The 13346-nt window shown below is 48.1% G+C and overlaps 1 long non-coding RNA gene across 1 annotated transcript; it reads right to left on the minus strand.

The window, feature by feature from the left end:
• Positions 1-253: 253 nt before the first annotated feature.
• On the minus strand, positions 254-12610 carry LOC138750733 (uncharacterized). The gene is made up of 3 exons (XR_011349480.1): positions 12232-12610; positions 9832-9915; positions 254-2073 (listed from the first exon to the last, which is right to left on the minus strand). It is a non-coding gene; the product is annotated as an uncharacterized lncRNA (long non-coding RNA).
• Between the last annotated feature and the right edge of the window lie 736 nt (positions 12611-13346).

Raw genomic sequence — 13346 nt, forward strand, 5'->3', positions numbered from 1 at the left:
ATTGTGATCGCTGCTACCCAAAGGACCTCGTACAACAAAATTGCTGATTAGCCCCTTTTCATTGCATAATACCCAGTCTAAAATGGCCTGCTCCCGAGCTGGTTCCTCGACATATTGGTCTAGATAACCGTCCCGTAAACATTCAAGGAACTCCTCCTCCTCAGTATTTTTACAAATTTGGCTAGTCCAATCAATATGTAAATTAAAGTCTCCGACAGCTGTTCCCTTATCTAATTTCTCTTTTTATGCCTTCCCTCACCTCTACATTACTATTTGGAGGCCTATATACCACCCCCACTAACGTTTTCCGCCCCTTGCTATTCCTCAGTTCTACCCATATAGATTCGGTATCTTCCAAGTTAATATCCTTTCTGTCAATCGTGTCGGTCCCTTCTCTCACCATCAATGCTACCCCACCCCCTTTTCTTTCTTGCCGATCCCTCCTAAATATCGTATACCCCGGGATGTTAAGTTTCCAGGCTTGCCCACCTTGCAGCCATGTTTCTGTAATCCCAATCAAATCGTATTTGTTTGTCTCAATGTCCACAGCCAATTCATCTACCTTGTTCCGAAAGCTTCTTGCATTAAGATATAAAGCCTTCAAATGTGCTTTTTTTTACCTTCCCTGCTCTTTCTGATTTTTTTACTTTCGCTGCCCAACCTAAATTTTCCTATTTTATCTTTCCTGTCCTTTGCCCTATCAAACAGGTTCCCATCCCCCTGCCAAATTAGTTTAAACCGCATCCGACGGCTGTACCAAACCTAGCTGCCAATATATTGACCCCTTTTGGGTCTAGGTGTAACCCATCCTTCTTGTAAAGGTCATGACTTCCCCAAAAGAGATCCCAATGATCCAAGAAGCCAAAACCCTGTCTTTTACACCAGCCCCTCAGCCACACATTCATTTGTCTTAACCTTCCATTTTTGTCCTCAGTTGCACTTGGCACAGGTAGCAATCCAGAGATCACCACCCTGGCGGTCCTTTTTCTTAGCTTCTGTCCCAGCTCGCTGTAATTCTTTTTTAGTACCTCCTCCCTCTTTTTATCTATGTCATTGGTACCCAATGAGGCATGTACCAAGACATCAGGCTGCTCACAGTCTCCTTTCAGAATACTCTGGACCCGATTTGAGATATTCCCGTACCCTTGCACCAGGGAGGCAGCACGCCATGCGGGTATACCTATCTGGCTCACAGAATCTCTTGTCTGTACCTCTAACAATGGAGTCCCCAATGACCACTGCATTCCTCCTCACCTTTTATCAACTTGATCCTGAATGTTGAATGTGTATGTTCATGTAATTTCCCCGTCTCTGTCGGTTTCTCCCTCCTAATTAGAAGTGTAGAGGCTTGCCTAACATATCAACCCTGTTGTCCTGTTTCCATCCCCGAAATAAATGTGTGCTTTGTACCTCCGCTTTGGTCTGGTTCTTAATCTGTGGGACCCACACGAATGTGACAACAATGGAGGAGGGGAAGCAAAGTATGTCAAAATGTGTTATTACCTATGAACAGAGGCAATAGAATATTAAATTTATGTTATGACAGAGTATATGATATTTTGAAGATGCTACATGGAAGAAATTCTTCAAACAATTAAACACAAATACGGAGAGGCAAGTGGGACCTTCTGTTTTCTCCCGCTTAGATCGTTCTTAAGAGAAAGATAGGGACCAACATTGACTCCACCTAAAATTAGTGAAATGGAACAAAGAGTCGGATGGGAAATACACCCAAAGTTATCAATGAAATGTACGATGCTCTCCAGAGAGAAAATCCAAAACCAGGATAGCAGAGGTCATGAGAAAGATGGGAGTCGGGCTTGGATGTGACGATTTCAGAAAGAAGCTGTTCAGAGTGGTGTGAAGATTGAAATATACAAATTCAAGAAGAAATAGGGTCAGGATTGTGTCAAGAGTGTTACAAATATGATTAATGCCAGATATAAAAATAAAAATCTCCACATCAATTTTGCTATACTACATATAAATTAAATGGACTTATCTCCAATTATTCCGAGAAATGTTTTCAATGTAATCAGGTGATTGAGACTTTTCTTTCCATTCGGTTTGGACCTTTGTAAAAGTGAAAGGATTTCAGTCTATTATTAGGACAAATTATGAAGATTAAAATACAAAAGGGTGTGAGAATATTTGTGCTTGGTCAGAGATATGAAGCAGATACAAAACTGAAGTTGAATAAATATCAAAATCATTTTCTGAGTCCAGCCATAACAGCAGTGAAGAAATGTGCAGCATGAACGTGGAGAGCAGAGAGTTGTGTAACGAGAGATGGGACATTGAAATGAAAACTGTGTCACCATGTAACCATATAACCATTTACAGAGCAGAAACAGGCCATGTCAGCCTTTTGAGACTGCACCGGTTCACTAGAACAACTCCACTAGCTCAATCCTCCCGATTTCTGCCAATATCCCTCCAACCCCCTCACCTCCATGTACACATCCAACCTTCTCTTAAATGACAGAAGGGACCCTGCCGCAACTATCTCATTCGGAAGATCATTCTATTCTGCCTCCACTCTCTGAGTGAAGAAGCATCCTCTAAAATTTCTCCAGAAGTTTTGCCTCCTTACCATTAACTCATGGCCTCTTGTTCCAACCTTCCCTTCCCTCACGGGAAAGTGTCTGTCTATGTTTCGTCTATCTATTCCTTTCATAATTTTAAATAGCTATATTGTCCCCTCTCATTCGTCTACGTCCCAATGAATAAAGTCCCAGTCTCCTTAATCTCTCACTGTAATGCAGATGCTGTAAGCCAGGCAACATTCTTATAAATCTCTGCACCTTCTCCACCTTATCTATATTCTTCCTATAATTTGGAGACCAGAACTGAACACAATTCTCCAAACATGGCCTCACCAATGCCTTAAACAGCTGCACTCTAGCCTATGCTATGATTTATGAAGGCCAGCATGTCATATGCCTTCTTAACCACCCTGTCTACCTGGGAACCCACCTTCAGTGAACTCTGTACCATAACTCCAAGATCCCTCTGTTCCTCTTCATTCCTCTACCCCCTCCCCATAACTGCATATGTTCTATTTGTATTTTTTTTTCCGGAATGCAGCACCTCACACTTGTCAACGTTAAATTCCATCTGCCATCTTTTCCAAACAAACCAAATCCTTTATTCCAAGAAAGTCTACCTCACTGTCCACCACTCCCCCTATTTTCGTATCGTCTGCATATTTGCTTACCCAGTTAACCACACCCTCCTCTAAATCATTAATATTAATGATAAACAACAAGGGACCCAGCATCGATCCCTGAGGCACTCCACTTGTCACAGGCTTCCAACATGACATATAGTTGCCCACCATGACTCTCTGCTGTCTATCTCCCAGCCACTTCTGAACCCATCCCACTATCTATTAATCCCTAATGACTGAACCTTCCTAAATAACCTTACATGCAGAACCTTATCAAAAGTCTTACTAAAATTCAAATAGATCTCATCAACCATCCGACCTTCATCCACTTTTCTTGTCAACTCTTCAAAAAAATTCAACAAGATTCATCAAACATGATTTTCCTTTCACAAACCCATGCTGGGTGCCCCTGATCTATCCCTGCCTATCCAGATATTTGTACATACTATCTCGAAGTATATCATCCATAATCTTCCCCACTCGGAAGTCAAACTTACTGGCCGATAATTACTTGGACTCCACCTACTGCCTTTTTTGAACAACAGAACTACATTTGCAACCCTCCAATCCCACGGCACCACACCCTCCTCCAGTGATCTTTGAAAAATCGCTGTCAGTGCCCCCGCTATTTGTTCCCTGACCTCCCTTAAAGTCCTGGGAAAAATCTCATCAGGACCAGGAGACTTATCCACTTGAATTGACCCAAGAAGCTCCAAACCTCTCACTTTACTAATCCTTATCCTTTCCATAACTAACCCCTTTGCCTCTCTTATCTTGTATTGCCCAATGTCCGTTTCCCTCGTGAATACAGACGAGAACAAATTGTTCAATATTTCTCCATCTCATCCGGTTCCTGACATAGTTCACTGGTCCCATCATCCAGTCGACCTATTCTATGTTTAACCCTCCTTTTACTGTTCACATATCTGCGCTGGATGGGTCACATCTCCAGAATGGAGGACCATCGCCTTCCCAAGATCGTGTTATATGGCGAGCTCTCCACTGGCCACCGTGACAGAGGTGCACCAAAGAAAAGGTACAAGGACTGCCTAAAGAAATCTCTTGGTGCCTGCCACATTGACCACCGCCAGTGGGCTGATATCGCCTCAAACCGTGCATCTTGGCGCCTCACAGTTTGGCGGGCAGCAACCTCCTTTGAAGAAGACCGCAGAGCCTACCTCACTGACAAAAGGCAAAGGAGGAAAAACCCAACACCCATCCCCAACCAACCAATTTTCCCCTGCAACCGCTGCAATCGTGTCTGCCTGTCCCGCATCGGACTTGTCAGCCATAAACGAGTCTGCAGCTGACGTGGACTTTTTACCCCCTCCATAAATCTTCGTCCGCGAAGCCAAGCCAAAGATCTGAAAAAACCCTGAGGATTCACCTTCGCCTTATTAGCTATGGACACCTCATCCCTTCTTTTTGTCTTTCTAATTTCCCTCTTCAAGTTCTTAAGAGTATGTCAAAATGATCACTGGATCCGAAGTTCTCCCTAACGCTCACCTCCGTCACCTGCCCCATTGCATTCCCAAACAACAGATCGAACACTGCTCCCACTCTAGTTGGCATCTCAACATATTGCTGCAAAAAGCAATCCTGAACACAATGCATAAATACTAAGCCATCCTGCCCTTTTACTGACTGTGTTTCCCAATCGATGTTTGGAAAATTGAAATCCCCAACCAACACCACCCTATTTCACTTGCACATTTCACCTATTTCCTTGCACATTTGCTCTCCTCGTTCCCTTTCCCCATTTGGAGGCCTTTAATAATCCCCAAAATAATAACCTCACCCTTCTTATTTTTCAGCTCTACCCACACTGCCTCTTTTGACGAGCCCTCCAGTCTATCTTGCCTCAGCACTGCTGTAATATCCTCCCTGACATGTAATGCCCACCTCCCCCTCTTAATCCACCAACTCTGTCACATCTGAAGCAGCAAAATCGTGGAACATTCAACTGCCAGTCACAACCTTCTTTCAACCATGTCTCGCTAATGGCCACACATCATAATGCCACATGTCAATCCACATTAATCCTCGCATTAAAATAAATACAACTCAGGGATCTCCTACATCCTACCTACTGCATATCCTCCTCTATACCATTCTCACAATTTTCACTGCAGTATCTGTTTACTACTTCCTGCTTTTCCTCCCTCAAATTATCTAAACTTGTCTCTTTCCTTATCCTACTAACCCTCACCCTACTGTCCTGCCTAACTTGAAACCCTGTCCCCAACCATACTAGTTTAAACCCCTCCTGACAGCCCTAGCAAATGCCCCCGCCAGGAGTCTGGTCCCTCTGAGATTAAGATGTCACCCATCATTATGGTATAGGTCCCAGCTTCCCCAAAAAAGGTCCCAGTTGTCCAAGAATTGAAACCCAGTCTCTGACTCCACCCCTTGAGCCACATGTTTAACCTCCACCTAATCCTAGGTGCTCGCTGGAAGTGCTAGCTGCCTGATGTTACTCTCGGAATAAGTGAAACAGGAAGGACCACAGTGCTAGCCTGAAAGAAATAAGTTATCATCTGGAGAACCCTGATGGGCCAAGTTTTATCAGCGACACATTGAGCTGACTAATGGTGTTAGATCAGTTGTGAAAATCCTGGAACAACAAATCTCTCTCTGCAAACCCTACAGAACTTTCCTGAGTGGCAAAGCCTGATAAACTTTATACATGTTCAATTCCGTGCACAGTATCAGAATTGCCTACAACCAATGAACTTAGAAGAATGAGAAGTGAGATTGAACTGTGAACCAAATAACGTTTCTTATATTTACACACACATCATACATGTGCACTTAGACTTAGAAGGGGATTAAGGTTAGTTAAGTTAATAGAGATAAGTTAAAGTTTGATTCTGTTTTCATGTTTAAAGATAATTAAAAACAACTTATCTTTATATAACTACTCGTCCTGGTGAATGTCTATTGCTGCTGGGTTTTGGGGTCCTTTGGGCTCATAACACCATAGTCTGGCGATGTACATGGACCTCCTTCCCACTCCATCCATTTTGGATCCCCACATGAAGAGGGAAACTGCTCTGGTAATAGCCAGGGCAGAGGTGTGTGGGATGGGCCACGCCTGCATCACATGCAGCAGTACCGAGAGCACCTTGCACCTGATGACCAGGTTCTTCCCCATTACTGAGAGGGAATGTCATTCCCACAGACCCAGTTTCTGGTGGACTTTTACAATCGGCTCTGACCATTTTTTTGTTGCATGCCTCGGCCTCTCCAAGCCAGATCCCCGACACCTTCAGGTAGTCAGATCTGACTGTGAAAAGGACAGCGGACTGATTTACCAAAGTGCATTCCTCGCTTTTGTTCCAGTTTACCCTGGAACATAGATTTGTATACTTCCTGGTCCAGCCACTTACAGACTTGTGTACAACTCAGCCGGTCTCCCAGAACTGGGGGGTCTCTGTGCTGCTCCCTGTCTCCGGGAGCTGGGGGTCTCTGTACTGTCCCCATCTTGCAGATCTGGGGGTCTCTACACTGCTCCCTGTCTCCTGATATTGTTGTTTTATTCTCCACCAGTCCCCCAGCACAACCCTGAACCCTGGACGAAATGTAGAGGCACAGAGGGATCAGTGAAAATATGGGTAGTTTTGCCAGGGTGGGGTCCATGCAGGAGCATGATAACAGCAGGGAACCCGTGGAAGGGGATGGAGGGCATTCGATGGTGCACCAGCAGGACACTGCTGAGGGTGCAGATTCCCTCGGGCTCTCGAGGGTAAAAGGCGCAGGTTATTCCAATGGTTTAGGTGAGGCCAGGGTCCAAATTAGAGCTGGCGCAGGTCATCAAGGGTCGACATAACAGGTGCCTGGAACTGTCATGAGGATACTAAGGGCTGGTAGAGGTAGGTAAGGAGGGGGTAGTTGTGTTCCGACGAGGGATTGATGAGTGAGGGGCCACATGGATGGGACTTCGAGACAAGGGGCCTCTGATTGTCCAGGGATGGGGCCTGTAAATAGACCCGCAGACATCCAACACACAGCATCTTTGACCCACTACCATCAGGAAGGAGATATGGAGGAACAAAATCAGGCTGCCAGACAGGGAAATAACTTCTTCCAACAGGCCGTGAGATTGACAATGCAATGCGAGTTGAATGGGTCTGTGGAATGAAAAGGATGAGAGGGATATGGACTGTTTGCAAGCAGCTTGGCCAGCAGAAAAGAAGGGCCAAAAGGATGGTTTCGGAGTTGTCTATCTTGTCCACACTTTTGAGTTGAATCCTTAAATAATTCATGACAGGCAGGACTATCATTTTAGATGGAGATTTTAGATTGACACATGCAGCCCGGGAACAGGCCCTTTCAGCCTCTGAGCCACAACCACTCAATTACACCAAAGACCTCCAAGCCCCGGTACGTTTTAAATGGTGGAAGGACCAGGAGCAACTGGTGGAAATGCACGCAGACACAAGAAGAATGTACAACTCCCCAGAGACAGTGTCAAATTTGAACCTGGCTCGCTGGCCCCTTATCAGCATTTTTCTAACCGCGGCACTAACCTCGCCACTCTCAATTATTCCCAGGGTTCTTCCTCCTACTTTCCATGAGCTGTGATTGCTTCCAATTCCAGTGCCCTTGTTTCCCTGAGACTCTGACCCCTGCCCAGTGACTCTGTCCCTAATGCCTCTCCCTGGCCAGATGATCACCAGTCTCTCCTGGCTCTCACCCAAATTTTCTTACCCAATTCCATCACCTACAACCCCCTCGTCATGGCCCACCCACTCGCCCACAGGGCCAAGGGTAGCAAGGTGGGGGAAGGTCCAGCCTGTAGTCACAAAGCTTGTCGAAGGACAAGTGAGAGCAGGAGTCCTGGGGCAAGAGGTGAAGGGCAGTGTGTACTGTAGCAGCCAGCTACACAGGGTCACAGCCTCCAGGGTGGGGGGGAGAGAGAGAACTGGCTCAGATGGGACAGATGTCCCGGTGCCAAGGGTCAAGGAATTCCCCAGCTCGGTGAAGGTCTGGGACACTGCCACCGGCAAGGAGACTGGACCACTGCCCTCCCCACATCTCCACCATCTGGGGGTCCCAGGAGCAGCTCAGGTTCCAAGGCCTGTCAGTGGGGGAAGGGGTAGGTTCGGGAATTGGGGAGGGGTAGTTCTGAATGGTGATCGAGAGGATCGGTCCAGTGGGAGGACAGACATGACAGACATGAGGGCTGGGGCTTCAGGACAGATCCTGTGGGGAGGCAGGAGCTTTGGTGACCAGCCGGTGGGGGACAATGGCTTTGGAAATGGACCTGGTGGAGGTCAGGGGCTTTGGGGAGAGACCAGTGGGTTTGTGGGAGGACCTGTCGGGCAAAAGAATTAGTGACAGACCAAGTTGGGAATGGCATTGGGGATGGACACAGCAGGAGATGGGATGTTGATGGACCTGGCGGGGATGCGTTTGGGAATGGATCCGGTGGGGGATGGTATTGGGATGGATCAGGTGGGGGACGGTATTGGGGTTGGACCCAGTGGGGGACAAGATTGGGGATGGACTCGGAGGGAGGCAGGATTTTGGATGGACCCGGCGTGCACAGAATTGGGGATGGACCCGGCGGGGGACGGTATTGGGGACAGATTCAGCGGGGGACGGTTTTGGGGTTGGACCCAGCAGGGGAGGGGATTGTGGATGGACCCGGCAGGGGATGATATTGAGGATGGACCTGGCGGGGTCAGTTTTGGAGATAGACATGCTGGGGGATGGACCCGGCAGGGGACTGCCCATTGACTCCGTCTTCAATGCCTGACACCGGCTGGATGATCACCGTTCTCTTTCCCAGGTCTCACGAAAACTTTCTTACCCCAATTCCACCACCTACAAACCCTTGTCATGTCCCACCCACTCACCCACAGGGCCAAGGGTAACTAGGAGGGGGAAGCTCCTGGCTGTGGGCACACAGCTCGTTGAAGGACAAGTGGGAGCAGGAATCCTGGGGAAGAGGTGAAGGGCAGTGTGTACTGTAGCAGCTAGCTGAACTGGGCCACATTCTCCAGGATGGTGGGGGGAGAGAGAGAGAGAGAGAGAGGACTGGCTCAGATGGGATAGATATCTGTGTGCCAAGGGTCAGGGGATTCCCCAGCTTTGTGAAGGTATGGGACACTGTCAACGGGAAGGAGATGGACCACTGCCCTCCCCACATCTCCACTGTCTAGGGGTCCTAGGAGCAGCTCAGATACCAAGGCCTGTGGGTGGGGGAAGGGGAAGGTTAAAGAACTTTGGTGGGGTAGTTGTGATGGGTAATCGATTGGAGAGGGTCCCAGTGAAGGAACTGGTCTGGTGGGAGGACAGACCTGATGTTGGGCCTTTGGATACAGGCGAATTGGCGTGGGGGACGGGGACAGGGACTTTTGGCTGGGCATGTTGTGGGACAGGGGCTTGTTGAAAGCCCTGGTGGGAGACAGGAGCTCTGGAGACGGTCCAAGCAATGGGTGGAGCATTGGGGATGGGCCCAGTGGGGAATAGGGGCTTTGTTGACAGGCCTGACAGTATTTTGGGGATGATCTCAGCAGGGTGAGGGGTTTGGGGACAGGCCTGGTTGGAGATGAGGGCTTTGGGGAAGGGCCAGGTGGGTGACAGGGGACAGTATTAGGGAAGGACCCAGAGGACAAAACCACCCCTGGAGCTCTGGTTCACCTCGGGTCACTCACCTTGGCTTTGATCTGCGGGAAGCTGAATTCGTTGCAGTTTGGGTTCATCTCCCGGATCTGCTCCCTGGATGAGGTCTGCAACACCTGTTGGGACAGAAACCACCTTCACTACTGGCTCGGGGTGGGCGGAGCAGGAGGGTGACAAGGGGAGGGAATGCAGTGTATGTGTACCAGGTCATGGACATGGAACGAGCCCTAGAACTGGGATGGTGGTGAAGGCTGAAACCTTAGGGGCATTTAAGAGGCTCTGAGTCACGTGGATGAAAGAAAAATGGAGGGTTATGAGGGAGGAAGGGGTTAGTTATTTTTATTTTGGTATGAATACATCGGTCGGCACAACATCGCGGGCTGAAGTGCTTGTACTGTGCTCTCATGATCTATGTTAAACGTGTCCTGTCAGTCTTTCAGCAAGCGGATATGTCGGGGAGGGACCGCTGCCGACTGGCACATTCCAGGCTGCAGGCGTACATGCTGAGGGATGCACGGAGGCTTGGCGTAGCCAACACGAAGGCACTATGGGGATGGATCATAATCCTTCCATAACCGTGCACTGAGAGGCTGAGAGCAAGGGGAACTCCTCCAACAGCAGAGGGGGGCAGTAACCACACGGTATCAAAGTGGTGGCAATGAAGGTAAACAGAGACATATACAGCAATGTGTAGTGAAGGGAATATCTGGATACAACAGGAGGAGGAGAAAAGACTTGTAATGGTCTTCCTCTTTGGAAATAATTTGTAAATAAAGTCAATTTTGTGGCGTTGGGGGAGGGGAAGAGAAAAGCCCTACTCAGTCAACTTTGCTTCATGAGATACATTCTCCGATCCAGAAAATCTCTTCTGCACCCGCTCCAGAGTACAAGAACAAATTTATTACCCTTCGATAGCACAAGTACGACCTGATAAAACAGAGTTCTTGGGGTAAACATACGCAAACACACAACCAAGCCCTCACACAACAGACAAATGATACATGTGCAGCACGTCCAGAAAAATTACTCGATATTGTTGAGTAAATAGCAGAGTGGAGGAGTATTTGTATGAGCAGCTCATCAATCGTTCCACGTTCTCCCTGCCTGGAGGAAGAGGCTGTTCCTGGGCCTAGTGGTACTGGCTCTGAAAGTCCTGGAACTCTTTCCCGACGGGAATAGCTGGATGATGCTATTGGCCGGGTGAAGGGGTCCTCGATGATTTTGTCAATGATCATAGTGGATCACATTGATATTTGGGGTGGTGGGGGGCAGGAGGGTGTCCCCAGTGTTGCTCTAGGCCACTTTACGTCCTGTGGATTGACCTCTGATCATTTTTTAAAAAATATTATTTATAAATAAAATCCACAAAGAATTCACACAATTAATAATAACACAAATAAAATATAAATACACTTGTCATAGTTAAAAGAAAGAATAAAGAAATCCCACCCCCCCCCAATTAAACCACCCCATCTCCCCTCCATCCCCTTGCTAAAAGAAAAAGTAGAAAAATGAGGACAAGGGACCCCCAACAGGAGAACCAATTACTTTAACGTTCCTTTTCAAAAACTGAGGCCTGAAGCAGAAAGGGAATGTTAGAGCCACCCTTTGTAAATATGGGGTCCATATTCTTCCAAAATATATGGTTGAGGTGGCCTGCTCACCAGGACGAAAGCCAGTACACAAGATGGATGACGAACACGGTGACTACACAGATCCTGCGGCAACCAATCATCTTCGTCCCAGGTGACATCCCGCACAGTGGGAAGCAATGAGCAATGGCGAGAACACCCACCAATCCGAGGCTGGCTTTGCCGTCTCGAAAGACCTGTCATCAGTAGCGGGAGAGTATATAAGCAGAGCTGCCAGTTCAACGAACCAGTCTTCGACTTCAACTTCACGGGTGTGTATCATTCATTCCACACATCATGGTGAGTGTGCTGGATATCGGTGCGAAGGAAGAGACTTTCACCATTGACCACCTCAAACCAGCACATCTGGACATTAGCAAATTCAGCCCCCACGACCCAGATATAGGCGACCGAAAGCAGCGAACAGCGCTGGTTCTAGGGAGGTGGGGCATCATGCTAACTGGGATGCCACTCTGTATACAAGATGGCCAACGAATGTGGCAACTGTTCAGAGTCCACGGGGACCAACAACTTTCATACCAGGGGACAACGCGCACGGCAGGAATCAACAAAGAAGGGAACACCAAACAATTGGAGGCCGGCATGGATGTGACATCACTCCAGTCGACAGCAGCAGGGAGAGAATAGAAGCAGAGCTGCGAGTGTAATAAAGGAGTCTTTGACTTGATTTTTTGGGCGTGTGTCCGCCTTTCCACCCATCACAGTAGCGCGCACGCTCCAATTTCACATCGAATGGTCTTGCTCATCTTACATCGGGAGTCACGTGTACAGTTTCCTTACCTGAAGCATGAGAAGTGCACAAAGATCGTCAGATTTGTTTCTGGGGTGTTTTAAGCAGGTGATAGAAGGAAAGTTTGAATGTAGATCTCTTGGTCGTTGGTAAAAAGGGAGAGGACCTTACAACATTATGAGAGGACACAGCAGCACGGATCGAGAGAGGATAATGCAAAGGAGCCGAACACCAAGTGTCACAATTTCCCAATAACCGATCAGCTGCTTAGACTTTAAGAAATGTCTTCAATGAAAATGTAATATCCTTGGAATTCTCTCCGCTTTTGAAGGTGCATTTGAAATTGGGATCCATGGACTTGTGATGAGTTTATTGCCGTACCCACTCATAGAGGGATCATATGCATTGAACTTAGATGTAAATACTTTGAAAAAAGTAGCAGACATTAAATTGGAAGCGGTAATAAATATGAAGGAAAGATTGAGAATAAATAGTCTCCCTTGCAGTTGGGGTACAATGTATTGCTTGAGATCAGAGGAATCCTGGAGCCAAGACAAAGTGATCCTGTGTTTCCCAAGGATTTGATTGTTGTTGGATTAGTAAAAAGTGGAAGGGCCGAAGGGTCTTCTGATCCTTCGACTGCTTGATTTGTCTTCTGATGCTGATTGGGTTCACCTGTGTATTCGCACGCTCGCTCGCTGATTGGTTGCTTCAGTTACGCGAGGCAACGGGTTGATTCGGTGAGGCCGCTATTTGATTGGAAGCTGAAGTCGGGTTGGATTGATGGGCGGGTTCGCGGGTTGATTGGCTCTTGCTGTGAGGAGGCGGGACATTTGCGGCAGCGTCGTCTGCTCGGGGTCCGTCGTGTCGCCTCGGGCGCGAATGGGAGTAAGTTGGCGGAGGCGCCGGAACCTTCCACAGTGGCGCGGTCCAGGGAAAGCGGGCGCCCCGCAGTCCACCGGGCCCCACCCGGGACCGGCCGGTACCGGCGGGGTGTTTGGGTCGAGCCGAGGCGTCGGTGTGAGGCCTGATGCCGCCGACAGGGCGAGGCTGGAGGCCGCGGGCTTACTTGCAGCGGGAAGGGGTGGGGGCAGGTGATTGGCAAGTCTGGTTTGCGCATGCGTGGTGGGTTGGCAACGGAGTTCGGTTCGCGCATGCGCGGCTG

This window comes from Narcine bancroftii, unplaced genomic scaffold, assembly GCF_036971445.1.
Source record: "Narcine bancroftii isolate sNarBan1 unplaced genomic scaffold, sNarBan1.hap1 Scaffold_245, whole genome shotgun sequence".
Classification (NCBI taxonomy): Eukaryota; Metazoa; Chordata; class Chondrichthyes; order Torpediniformes; family Narcinidae; genus Narcine; species Narcine bancroftii.